This window comes from Zingiber officinale, chromosome 1B (assembly GCF_018446385.1).
Source record: "Zingiber officinale cultivar Zhangliang chromosome 1B, Zo_v1.1, whole genome shotgun sequence".
Classification (NCBI taxonomy): domain Eukaryota; kingdom Viridiplantae; phylum Streptophyta; class Magnoliopsida; order Zingiberales; family Zingiberaceae; genus Zingiber; species Zingiber officinale.
Window position 1 is genome coordinate 82779102 of NC_055986.1, and position 14777 is coordinate 82793878.

Here is a 14777-nt window from a genome sequence, read left to right on the forward strand (position 1 = left end):
TTTCGAAGGATGTCGCGCTTCGCTAGCTTCGCTTCGGAAGTACCTTCGTGAAGCTCCAAGAATTTCTCCCAGAGATCTTTCGCTGAGTCGTAGCTTCCGATCCGATTTACCTCCTGCGGCGGCAGCACACTGAGCAGGTGGAACTCTGCCTTTCCGTTGGCGACGAAATCGGCTTGCTCCTTCTTGCTCCATGTGTTTTATTCTTTGTCTTTCGGCGCTGCAAAACTATATTTCATTGTAATAAGAATATCAAAATCTGTTTTAAAAAATACCTCCATTTTGCGCTTCATGTGGCGAAGTCTCCGTCGAACTTCGGGGGATGGATGTTCGCTCCGGCCATCGTCTTGATCGTAGTACTTCAGTTGGCGGTAAGTACTTCTGAGGTGATCAGACTCTGATACCACTTGTTGGTGCAGCGGAGACCGGCAAGAGGGGTGTGAATTGCTGAAAACAAAAACAAACTATACCCTCCTCGGATGTCAACTCAGATTTAAATCATCAATAAAAAATAACAGTAACAAAATTAATGAAACAGAAAAAGAAATGGGAACAGAAAAGAGTCAGGGATTTAACCTGGTTACAACCAAGGAGGTTGTTAATCCAGGACAGTAGAAAAGAGCGCAGTAAAAAAAATCTCCTTCTCTAAAGGCGGAGAAGCCTTTTACACTTTTGAAGCTCACTAGTTGCTTATGAATTGCTTACATATTAATTGCTTGAGTTGTTGTTGAATCCTAGCTCCAGGGGCCTTTTTATAGCTCCTGGAAATTCTATCCCGAGGGTCCAAGGCGCCTCCAACAAGGTTTAAGGCGCCTCCAGCTCGGTCAGCGGAAAAAACTTTATCCACAGCGCAAACGTTCAAAACAGACCTGTTGAAGGCACCTTCAACAGGGTTGAAGGCGCCTCCAAGCCTGCTGGAGGCGCCTCCAAGCTGGCAGCTCCATTTTTCAGCTTGGTTTCTTCAGTTTCCGATGCTCCGTTCTTTTGGGTGATTGCGGCCAACCAGAATAGGGCTCACCCGAACCCAATTCCCGGCCTTCTCCTTGAGCAGCCTTCCGTCCCGGCTTAACGTTCCTCAAACGCCGCGCACGCTCTTCACGCCCACCGGAGTACTCTTCCGCAGCTCTCTCGTCCTTCAGACGCACTGAGCCCGTCGGCTCCATTCCCGTGCCGTCCTTCTCGCTAGCTGCGTCTTCCGCTCGACTTCCTGTGTTCCTAAGCTCCTGCACACTCAGACATAGGGATCAAACACAGCAGGACCTAACCAACTTGGTTGATCACATCAAAACTACCATGGGATCCAACATGAGGTAATCAGTGAAATTATATGGAAGTGGTTTTTTTCAATTAAAGTACTAGAACTATAGACTTGTCCTCTACTCATTTTACTTTCTTAATTTGAGAGAAAATCAGGAGAACCCTATTTAAATTTAAATAGATATCTCGTTTCATCATCGAATGGATAGATGCATAAATCTTTATGGTATTTTGCAGGTAAAGATCACTTGCATGTTTCTCAGTTTGGTGGAGAATAAGGTAAACCTTTCCATTAAAGGATCTAGAAGATTATTTTTTACTTACTGGGGTACTCCTCAATTTTCATCAGTACAACATGAAGGTATTCCACAAGCTATTCTGGGAATGGATGTTATTTGTCAAGCAAAGTCTGGAATGGGTAAAACGGTGATTTTTGTACTTTCTACTCTTCAGTAAATTGAGCCAACAGCAGACCAAGTTGCTGCACTTGTGATGTGTCATACAAGAGAATTGGCCTTCCAGGTTTGACTTTATTTTTAAAGAATGATTTATGTTGATTTTTGTGGTTCTAGAATTTTGATTCATATTTATATTTGTGTAGATTTGCCATGAGTTTGAGCGATTCAGCACGTCTTTACCAGACATCAAGATTGCTTATTGTATACTGTACTTGTTGTCCAGTAACTTATCTTTGAACTATTAATATTATATTGTGATATAGGTTTTACATCAGAAACTAAAGAAGACACTGAAGGAGATAACCAAAGATTTATGCCCAGTTGAGACCACTTATAAATATTCAAAGTTTCAGTCATTTAGATTGTCAGTAACGAACTATTTTTTTGGTTTGATTTGGTTTTCAGGTTCTTAGCATACAACAGTTATACAGAATCAGTACTATGTACTGGGATGATAAGTATGGCACGCAGAGTGTTACATCAGAGGTCTGATTTCACTTAGATATGTTCTTAAGTTGCATTCTGTTTATATATATATATATATATATATATATATATATATATATATATATATATATCACATGCATAATTTTCATATTCACAATGGAATAGCTAAGTGTGGTACCAACTAAGTTTGTGTGGGGACAAAATAGAGAGCAATTAAGACGAGGCCAGTCTAGTGAAGCAATAATGGTGCGTTTCTAGCATCTAGTAATATTCTTGTTGACATAACCAACTGATGGAAGACAATTGGGAATAAATATATTGGCCTATACCAAGTCTTCCATCTCATAGCTTGCCTTTGGGACAAATGGTATCAACCTTATTTTGCAATGACTTCAAACTGTTCTGTTGCACTTTTAGGTCTTTCCAAGTAATGACGTAGAGTTTTTTTTTTCCTTTTCAATTTTATAGATCATTTCAAGTATGAGACTTGTGATGGCCGAGGGCTCAAATAATTATTCCAATAATTCTTTCTTGTTAGATGATGATTCCAGGTAGGCCTTAAACTTTTTCTTCCTATGTTCTACATATTAGTTACTATAAATTAGATTTACATTCTCCTTTGATGCAGCATTCCATTTTTGGTCGATGATATCTCAAAGTCAATGATAGAAATAGATATAGCAGATATCGATCCACCGCCTTTCCTTTGTCAGAGTTCGGGCTTTGCATTTTTGGCACAATGAAAGTAGCAAATGTTACCCTCCTGTTTATCCACTGCTAATCCCCCTGTGCCTGTGCATAAATTTCTGCCTTCCATCCTGTCCATATCATCAAGTAAATAGGGTAGTATTATAGCAGATATAATATCATTCTTTTATGATATGATCTACACATGCACATTATAAACAATATACAATAAGCAATGATGATATATGGTGAATTTACTTCTTTACTTATTTCTTGTTTTACTTGATGTATTATTGAGCATCCTCATCCATATATTATAGGCCTTGGAAATTATATACAGTTATATATTGACCATAATATTAGTAATTTGATTATCAAGTTGATCTCATAGTTCTGTTGGTTCTAAAGGAAATTTATTCTTTGTCACTTTTTATACGTACAACAGTTTTGGATTGTTTAGGGGAGAGAATTACAAGTCAGAAAAGCTCAAGTTCTTTAGTGGATATATACAGTTGTTTGTTTCACCTTTCTTGATCTCAATGCACACCAATCCCTTAGTTTAGGGAGGTAGTACATTTTGTTGAGTTGTTGTTACAAATTAATCCCTTATATTTATGTGATAATTGATGAATGTTTCTTTTTTTAAGCATTTCAGTTAGTCATCTTGTTACCTGGTGCCCTTACTGTTTTTTCAACTATGATTTTTGGTCTTGGTTTACTAATATATTATTTATGTGTTTTTACAGTTTACAAATCTTAAATACTCTAGAGTTGAAATTGATGAAGTGCGGATCGAGTGGGTTGAATGCATGCTAGATTACATTTGAAGTGCGGTTCTACCTTGATGTGTTGTTAAAAGAATGTTCTACCTTGATTTTGATATCTATTAGCTAGCTTTTGATGTAAAAAGAATGTTTGGGTATTTTATGGATACTGTTGTAAGAAGATTATTTATATAATTTGTGAATATTTGTGTATTTTATGGATATTGTTGAATGAAGAATATTTGTATAATTTGTGAATATTTGTGTATTTTTTTTATTATTGTCGATTTTTCATTATTTCGGAAATCAAATTGTTAAAAAATATCCATATTACATCGGTTTTCCACCGCTGCAAAACCGGTGTTATTAACTAATATTACATCGGTCATTTACCGCTGCCAAAACTGGTGTTATTAACATACAATATTACATCGATTTTACACCGTTGATGAAATGGTGTCGTTAAATGATACTACACCGGTTAATAACCGATTCGAAGACCGGTGTCGTTAAGTGATACTACACCGGTTTTAAACCGATGTCTAAAATGGCAGACCTTTTACATCGGCTTCATAGACATCGGTCGAAAATGAAATAGACACCGGTGGAAAACCGATGTCTATGAGGGTTTTTGTTGTAGTGGTAGAACCTTTTTTACTCAGTATTGCACCCATATCACATAGATTATTGAGTACTACCAGTTAGATAAATTGATTTACTACAGTCATGCAGTAAATCTCGATTTGTATGCTCAGTTCTATAACAACTTAGAAAAGATAGATGACCAGACCTACTCCACCAGAGTTGGTGGAATGGATTTTCACTTTTTCCTCACCTTATTATATGATAGCATAGGACTTAGGAGATCTGCATGCACGTTTTTATGCTACCCTGGTAGGGATCTGCCATTTGGAGAGTCATACTCCCATATTACATTAGATACTATCTATATGTATTTTTTGGGAGGAGGAGAGACTACCTATAGTGACTGCCTTTAGGTCACTCTCCCTTAGAATCCAGGACTATATCCTATATCGAGTTCTGACCACATGCATTTTGTCGATCACATCTTGCGACGTTGCGATGATGCGACCCTCCTACTCTTTCTTTTTGTATTCTCTTTGTCAGCGTCTAGACATTGACATTGCATTACATATATTTCATAATGTCATATATGCATCCAGTCTCATCATTAGGCATCAGATTCATATGCCCTATTGTTACATCTTGACATACATATTTTTGACCATAGAAGTAGATATGACCTAGGGTACGTCTAGTTCCCTTAGTGCATATGATGAGTTTGGTCAGCGTCAGCTAGCTTTAGTGCATATAGTCATCGTTGCTTAGGGGGTTCTGGTCTAGAGAGGTGGGTCACAGCCACCATACCAATCAAGGCCAAGGATGATTTTCCACCCATTTTTTCAGCCAAGGGAGAGGAGTGACCAGAGTTTACAACTGAGGAGCTATTTGGACATCCTCCGACTCCGACCCAACCCTCGACCTTGACCCAACTCTTGACTTCTCTATCTATCGAGGATAGATTCGCTCGACTTGAGGAGTCCTCTGCACAGCTTCGGTAGTCAGTCTCATATGGATTCAATACACTCCGGGGGGAGATGACCACTGGATTTACTTCTCTCCGAGATGACATGACCACTAGATTTAAGTAGATTCTTCAGGCTCTGCGAGCACCTGAGCGACTCCTACCACCACCACCACCACCACCATCTACTACTAATGATCAGACCTGATCATGTTACATACACTATTATGCATTGTATATTGTTTGACTTACTATCTTCAATCAGTTTTCTTTCTTTCAGTCTATTTGTTAAATTAGGAGTGTGTTTCATAGACTAAGACCACTAATTTCAAAATTATTTTCAAAAATTTATAAATTCTAGGGTATTTTTTTTATATTTTACTCAAAATTCCCTCATTTTTAGAATTTTTAAAATTAATTTTCACCCTAGTCTAGATCAACTCCATAGAAAGTATTTCCTATAGATTTAGGACTTGAGCACCTCACCAACACATTAGGGCTACCTTGTTTGTGTATAGCCAAACTTAGAAATGGGTGAGATGCATAGGCAGATTGCCTAGACTTAAGATGCTCATATCAGTGCATCAACATAAGTCTGGACGTTAAATACCAAATTTATAATGATTAGGTTAAGTAATCTAGTTTAGTCAAACACTAACTGGATAAAAAGACTTAACTTGACTAACCAAGTGAACACTGCTATCTTCTAATAGTTAGTTAGTAACTAATGGTTAGACAGCGACGGATAATTTATAGTTGATTAGATTATTTTAAAATAATATCAGATTCAGGGAAGGACTGTAAAATATGGTAACAAAATAATAATTTAAAAATAAGGTTATTTGACAGATAATCTTATTAGAATTTTCTGGAATTTTTAAAAAAAATTTGAGGATTTTTCGGAACTTGTATGGCGTATTTTAAGGGGATAAATTTATAGACTTTGTAAAAGATCTATTTGAAATACCCAAATATGGAAGTTGATTGAGAAATAAACTTAGGTCTTAATTTTTCTTAAAGCTAAGTTTCAGTTATAAAAAAAATCTAACCTAACCCTATGCTCCCTCCGCCCGAGCCCCTCTTCCCCCACGCCCGCGCGCGCCGCTCCCCTCGTGAAGCCACAGTCGCCTCTCCTTTCTTCTCTCTCGGTTCCGGCCGCCCCATCGCCGGACCTCTTCCCTTCCGAGCCAACGCCGTCGACGCCGAACCTCTCCTCTCTTGCGTCACCGCCGACCGCCTTGGCCTGACACCGATCGCCGGCCACCCATGCGCCGAACCTCCTTCCCTCTCCCTCGTGTGTTCCCGAGACCGGAGCCGGCCTCTTCCCTGTCCTCGCGCGCCAGCACCACAGCAAGCCGACGATCCTCCTCACGCGGGCACCAGCCGTCGAGCCAAGGCAGCCGACCCCTCATCCTCCATGCCCTAACTGATCCGACAATTAGTTCCTTCATAGATAGGTAAGGGATGGGTAGCTAGGTAGGTTGATAAATTTGCCAACAAAGTCCGATTGATGGATTGTGTTATGGATCGATTTCTTTCCCGTGATGTTCTTGATTCGGCTTGAGGTTTCCGTGATATTCGTTATTCAGCTTGAGATTTCTGAGTTGTTCTTGCTTTGTCTTATGGCTCCATGAGGTTTTGGCTTCGATTTATGATCTCCATAATGAATTTGCTTCGACTAGAGATTCCTATTGGATTTCCTCCATGGAACAGGGCAAATGTGATTGGGCATGGTGGGTTTAGCTTCTCTTGATAGCTTTGGTTTCCTAGATCCAAGTGTTTGATGGTTTTGATTGGATGATGTCATTCATTGTTCTTCATGGGAATTTTCAATGCTAATATAATTTGGTTCTACCTTGCAAGTTCTCTCCATAATGTTAAATGTCCGGTTGATGGTATGGGTCGCAAGTCAAGATTCTGTGTTGTTCTTGTTCCATTCGATGGGTTGGGGTAGAGGTCTTAGAGAATAGGCCACAGATTGGTTGCCATTGATGCTTCACATCTTCTTGTGTTTTTTTTTCTTCGAGTTCTGATGTTGTCTTTCTCTGTTCTTCCATTGCCAAAAGTTTTGTATCGATTTCTTCACTGGGTAGTTGGGTTGGATTGAAGTTGCTCTTATTCTTCGGTGGAGTTTTGATTGAATTTGTTTCCTTTCTCTGTATCATTAAATAGTTAAAGTTTCTGGAGGTTTAAGTTTGTATCTGTTTGGTTCTCTTTGTTGTTGTACAACCTTGGTTTGTGAGTTTATTTGACGACCATGGAATTCATTGAGATTGTCTTTCCATGTGGATGAGTTTGATTCGATGGGAGCTTAATTTAGAAGGTGGTTTGGTTGTGGGTATTCCTGAGCTCGGGATGAATATGAAGTTTTAATTCTTCATGTCATGTCTTTTTGATTTTCGAAGGGATAGGATTTAGTGTGGTTAGGTGGATGAGTCTACAATGTTTTCTTAAGAAACCTAAGTTGGGTTTGAATTTAGTTTGTTGTTCTTGTGAGATTAGCTTAATTGTATAGTACATGATTGCAGGACGTTGTTTCGAAACGAGCACTTTGACGTGCCGGAGCATGATTTGTTTCAGACTACCTAGTAAAGGCGGGTACTTCTTGTTTTGTTTTCTTTTAGTACTTTGACCTTAGTGCATGAATTATTTTGGATAAGGACTCTTTACCTTGACTCCACTCTTACTTTCTTACGCTTGATACTTCCACTCAAAATCTTTGAGTTACTCGTTTTATATCCATACAGTCTCTTGTTGTTGTCCATGATCAGTAGCAGATAATATATACCATGTTTGTATACTTTGATTGTTATTTATTTATATATTGTGTTGATCATGCTGGCTTCATGTAACATACCTGTTTCTGCTTATATATATATGATGACTGTTGCATTGTTTGCATCATGTCATTGCATGCATGCCGCATCCTTGGCCACTCGAGAGAGTGGTAGCTGGAGTTGATGCCGCTTGTCCTGTCGTGCCGCCCTCGGCCACTTGTGTGAGTGGTAGCTGGAGTACGAGCAGCAGGGACCCCATCGCAGATGTAGCTAGTTAGCTACTATGCAACTGTCCCCTCGGCCATTCGTGTGAGTGGTAGCTGGAGTGGTGTACAGTCTGTCACTGACCCGGCCTCTCGACCATACAGGGGTCATGGTGCGGAGAGGTGGGCGGGAGTGACCATCCGTGCATACGCTGTTGTTATTATTTTTGCTTTGGGTTGCTGTTGTTTATATATGCTGTTATTGCTTATTTACTGCTGTTGTTTACATACGCTGTTATTGCTTGTATATACCTTGCTTGTTGTCTCTGTAGTTATGAGTAGTATTGTAGCAGATTAGTACCAGTTCTGTCCTACTATACCTAGTCTAGGATATAGTTTCAGGTATGAGTGCTTATTTTGGTTCTATTGTAGTGTCTGCTATTTCTTTTATGAGACTGTATACTCTTGGCTCACTTTCTAGTTATATATTATGTTCATGTACTATCTCTTTCCTTACCCGCTGAGTTCCAATACTCACCACCCCGCAAAAAAATGATTTTTCTTTCGCCAGGTAATAGGTAGATGAGTCATGGATGCTTGGAGAGTCCCAGCTGCCAGTCCCACGACACACTCTAGGATAGCTTCTTTTCTGGTTTTGGTTGCTAACGCTATTTATGTTTTGGTTTTGTGAACGTGGTATTGTATGCTTCGATATGGATTTTGGAGTCTAGTCTGGTGGTTGCAGGCAATTTAGTTAGTGACTTTGTAGGTCATACATTTGTTTTCTTTTCGTGATTTCCGCTGCGTTTACATCCAGCCGTGTAGGCGAAGTATTTATCGTTCTGTCTTCCGCTGTGTGTGTTTCGATTTTGTTCCAGCCGTTTAGGCTGATGGTTATAGATGGTGGTTGTGTGTGTTATTTCATTTTGTCCAGCCGGGTAGGCTGAGTATATTAAACTGCGTGTTATGTTGTTTCTATTTGTGCATATATTCCAGCCGAGTGTGGCTGATGTATATTTTGTATGTAGTAATGTTTCAGATTGTCACCCGTACAGGGGAGATGTTACCGAAATTTCTTCTTGCAGGGACCCCTCTCGGGGCGTGACAAGGACATTTAAAAACGACTCTCAGTTTTTTTCTTATATTTACTTTGAATAGATATTTTAAACATACTTATATTTTCAAAAATACTTTTTCAAAATATTTCTAAAAGATATTTTTCGAAAACACACCTATTCTTTTCAAAAATCTATTTTGAAAATGTTTATTTTAAAAATTATTCTTAACATATTTTGAAATATTACATGTTTTGTAAAATTCTAATTGTTTTGAAAACTGACTACTTTAATTTTTATAAACTGCTTTTAAACAAACTTGAAAAACACTTTTTCCTTGAAAATTTTTGAAATAGTTTCACTTTTGCAAAAATTAATCTTTTAAAAGCTTCAATCTTGAAAAAGGTTCATGCCTGAAAATTTTTCTTACAAAACTTATTCCTTTAAAGTTTCTTATTAGCCATTTAAAGTTTAAAATTAGTTTTTTGAGTTTAAAGAATTACAAGTATTTTTTAAAACTTCATTTTTTGAACTAATTACTTTTGTTGCCAAAATTTTACTATTTTTGTCTGAACAAGTTTTTATTTTATTGTCTAACTTATTAACTCATGTCTTTTTGATGAATGTCAAAGGGGGAGGGTTAGGAGGATTAAGTTAGCAAAAGTTAGCAAACAAAGAAAAATCAGAACAACTTAAACCCCACAAATAATCAAAACAATAAAGCTAAATTACTCATAATTCTTAGGCTTATATTTGAATTTTTTTTCCTAACTTAACCCAGGTTGTCATTGCATCAAAAAGGGGGAGATTATTGGTGTAGTTTGTACTAACGGTCTAACTCAGGTTTTGATGAATGACAAGTAAGTTAAGTTAGGTTTTGTTGTGATATAACAACTTAATTAAGTGTGAAGGAGAAGTCCAGATAGGTCGACGGACTGACCGGATATCTGGCAGGAAATCTAGCTAGGTCAATAAGCCGACTAGAAAGTTGGTATGAAGTCCAGATAGGTAAACGAGCTGACTGGATATTTGACGAGAAGACCAGCTAGGTCAACCTGTCGACCGGATAGCTGGAATGAAGTCAAGATAGGTAGACGGGCTAACCAGATATCTGGCAAAGTGGTAAGTGAAGGTAAGTAACTGGAGGAGAGTGACTAAGTGAGGATGTGTCCTGTTTGAGGGGACAGTAGGCGTCAGTTTAATTTATGTCCATTTGGGATCCCTAAACTGAGATTGTGAGTAGTTCCTAGTCCTGGGAGGGCAGGAACTAATTTATACTCTTTATTATTGAGTGTTAGTGTCCTAATACTTATTTTACAGGTTATTTGGACTAACGTTGTTTTGCAGAAAAAAGGAGCAAATTTGCCTTCGGATGAACAGTGTCCGATGGCTTCTTCAAGCAATGAAGGCGCCTTCGTACTACTCATAGAGGGTGCCTTCCATGGTTATTGAAGGTACCTTTTGCAGGATGAAATTTTAACTTCGCCGTCGATAAGTACCAGGCTATTTGGGATCGAATTTGCCAGGTTGAAGGCGCCTTCAACTGCTATGGAAGGCGCCTTCCATGCCTTATATAAGTGGGTCTCGAGAAGACTTCAATACAGAATACATATACGAGCTACTACGCATTTGATTGGGCCTCTGACTGCTCTTACTTCCTGCTACTACTCTAGAAAGTCTATATGCCTTTGAGCTATGCTTCCAAGATGTCCAAATCTTCTCTGGTAGACCGACTGTAACACACCGATCTCTCCAATTTGTCAATAACCTTTTATTAGTATTGCACTCTTAATTCTACTGCTTTAAAAGGGAAGTGTAGGCTGTTACACTATCCCTATTCTTGTATTTGATTCCCTCTTCCGGAGGTATCGGAAGAGTTTTTAATGGATTACCCATCGATAGGTCTGCAGGACTTAGGTCTTGGAGTAGCAGTCTCCGAAGGCTCCGTGTAGGATCGAAAAGAATTTAGATATCTCCATAATGGTATGATTGTCCACTTTGGGCCCAAGCCCTTATGATTTTGCTCTTGGGCTCTACCCAAAAGGCCTCATGCCAATGGAGATATCTTTTTCTTATAAATTCATGATCTTTCCCATGTATTTTCAATGTGGGACTATGTTTGTAACTTTGCAACCCCAACAATCCCCTCCTCAAACAAAGGACCACAGGCTTACCACGTCCAATCCTCGACCCACATCTTCCTGCCCCTTGGTCCACCTGACCTACTATGATTTCCTTGCCTAGTTGCAACTAGGACTTCCTGCTTGATGTCTGGTCCTCTTGATCTGAACATAGGAGTCCCCACTTTCTTTGTTCAAGGTCAATATTGTTTTCACATGGCTCAATCAGATCATAGCTCTTGTGCACAGTCGGTGGTTAACCTTCTGGCAGTCCGGGCTCTGATACCAATTATAGGATCGAAAATAATTTAGATATCTCCACAATGGTATGATATTATCCACTTTGGGCCTAAGCCCTCATGATTTTGTTATTGGGCTCTACCCAAAAGGTCTCATGCCAATGGAGATATCTTTCTCTTATAAATCCATGATCTTTCCTATGTATTTTTAATGTGGGACTATGTTTGTAACCTTGCAACCTCAACACTCCGAACTAAGTAAACCGATTGTGTTTTCTTGTATTCTTGGTTCTCGCTTTCTTATTTCTTTTTTCGCTACATACTTTAAATTTTAAAAAGAAAAGATGAGTTTTTAAAAATCATGTGATTCACCCTCCCTCACGTGTGCATCGATCCAACAATATTAAATTATACAAATGATGAGTGGAAATGTAGTTGCCATTTAATTTTGTAAACCAATTCAAATTAATATTGAATCAATCATAAATTATATACATGGGAAATACACTGAATTACTAAATAATGTGTTTATTTATGTTATACCATGGCAAACAAGAACATCATAACTAAACTCAATAACAAAGAGAAGTTATATGAGGATAACTACAAAATCTGGCATCTTAAGATATAATATGTTCTTGAGGAAAAAGAAGTTCTAGAGACTGTAAATCAATTCATGGAAGAACCTATTGATAGTTCTACAGCACAGTACAAACGTGACCTTGATGCCCACTTCTAAAGGAATATTGATTAGTTCAATGGTAGATGACCTGATATTTGAGTATAAGATGGTTTCATGGTTCTTGATGTAGAACCATTGATTAGTTCTTGATGGTTTCATGGTTCTAAAGGAATTAACTCTATGTTAATAGGATATAGTCATATATCATATGGTTTCATGGTTCTTGATGTAGAACCAGATATTAATTATGACAATAATGATTATTTTTTAAACATTACTCTTACTAGTGATGCTGATATTAATGATGAAGTTTGACATTCTAGACTAGGATATATATAGGACAAGAACGACAGAACATATTAGCTAAAGAGGGTCTGCCCCCAGGGCGTAGCGCAGACGGTGGGCGCATGGTATCTCTGGCGTAATGGCCAGGGGTCGATTCTCAGGAACTGACGACCTGGGGTTTACCCCGCCATGCGCCTATGGCTTGTGTACCTGCATGAACCTCCCTCCATATCCGTGGGGCCGACACTAGGGGGGCCGCTAAGGTAGCGGATCTACCTTAAAGAGGGTCTGTTCGACACTTATGCTAAAGTTAACTTATCTATATGTGAGCATTGTTTTGCTGGAAAAGTAACTAGGAAATCATTTGATAAGACTATTAGAGATGAATCATCATTGTAATTAATTTATTAGAATATTTATGGTCTAATGAATGTGAATACTAGAAATGGAAGTTCTTATTTCATTATATTTATTGATGACTTCACATATTTTGGTCATGTGTATTTAATTTCTCACAAATCTGAAACATTGGATTGCTTCATTCATTATATGAATGAAGTTGAGAATCAATTGGAGCATAAGGTTAAAACCATTGACCATGGAAGTGAATATTTGTTTGATCAGTTCAAGACAATATGTAATGATAAAAATGATTATTAGATAGCTCACTATCCCTGGAACTCCACTGCAAAATGGGGTTGCAGAAAGAAAAAATCAAACTCTTCTAGATATGGTTAGGTTTGTGATGACTAAAGCTAACTTGTCAATTTATAATTGGAGAGATTTGTTATTAGCTGCAACCTATATACTTACTTAACAGAGTACCTTCTAAATCTGTTCCATCTACTCCATATGAATGTTGGGCATACAGAAAACTAGATTTAAATAATTTGAGACCTTGGGGGTCAGCTGCCTACATTCATGATAAGACTTACAAATATAAAAAATTTAGACCCGGAGGTATAAGAAGTGTATCTTTATAAGGTATTCAGAGACTTATAAGGGTTATGTCTTCATTGGTGAGCAACAAGATGGAACCATTTCTGAAATAGAGTCGTGAGATGCTACTTTTCTTAAAATTGAATTCCCAATAAGAGGTGAAGTACTGATAAAACAATTTCTTTATTTGAAATAGAGGAAGAGGATAATGTTCTTTTATCAACAAATCAGGAATCACTAGAGATATCTGAATCTAGTCAACCTAGTGGGAGTAATTTACCAAGTCATAAGTTAACTTCTCAACAACCTAACGTATGAATAAGTGTTCATAAGATTAAACCTCGAAAATGGTTTGATATTGAGAATGAGGTATTAATAACACTCTCAGTTGACGACAATGAACCTTGAACAGTTGAGGAGGCATTAAGATGATCAGTTAGACAAAAAAAAATAGAAAGTTGTAATGGATGAGAAAATTGAGTAAATGAGAAAGAATTAAGTTTAAGATTTAGTCGATCTTCATCTAGGCCGAAGGGTTATTGGGAATAAGTGGGATTTTAAAATCAAGAGGAAAGTAGATGGATCGATTAATCGATACAAAACTCGACTAGTTATAAATGGAAATACCCAAATGGAGAGTATTATTTTTGAAGAGAAGCTAAGTATATCTTAGGAGTGAAGATAATGAAAGATCGATCAAAAAAACTTTTGGATTTGTCTCAAGAAGATTATATCACTAAGATGTTACAATACTTCAATATGTCAGATTGCAATATTATATCTCAAGACTCCTAAAGAAATAACCAAAATGAAAGAAAAATTATATGTCGATGCTATTGGTAGTTTAATGTACACTATATTGTGTACTTTTCCTGATATAAGCTATACTGTTGTCTTAGTCATTTCCAGTTAAACCCAGGATAGAGACACTAGAAAGCGGTGAAAAAGATATTCAAATATCTTAAAGGGACAACAAATTATTGTATCTAGTTTCCAGGATCTAAGATGAGCCTGAAGGGCTATATAGATGCAAATTGGGCGGGGAACATCGATGATAGAAAATCTACATTTGACTTCTTACTAAATGGTGGCGCCATCTCATGGAATAGCAAGAAGCTACCTTATGTAACCTTGTTAATAATGAAAATTGTGTGGCTTGGCTTGTGTAACCTTATCGATAATAGAAGCTATATGGCTAGATTTGTGTAACCTTGTCGATAATGAAAGTTGTATGGCTTACACTGCGGATGTGTAAAAAGTTGTCTGGTTGAGAAGATTCTTGAAATATCTAAAGATTGCTAAGGATAGAAGGAGTTCTATT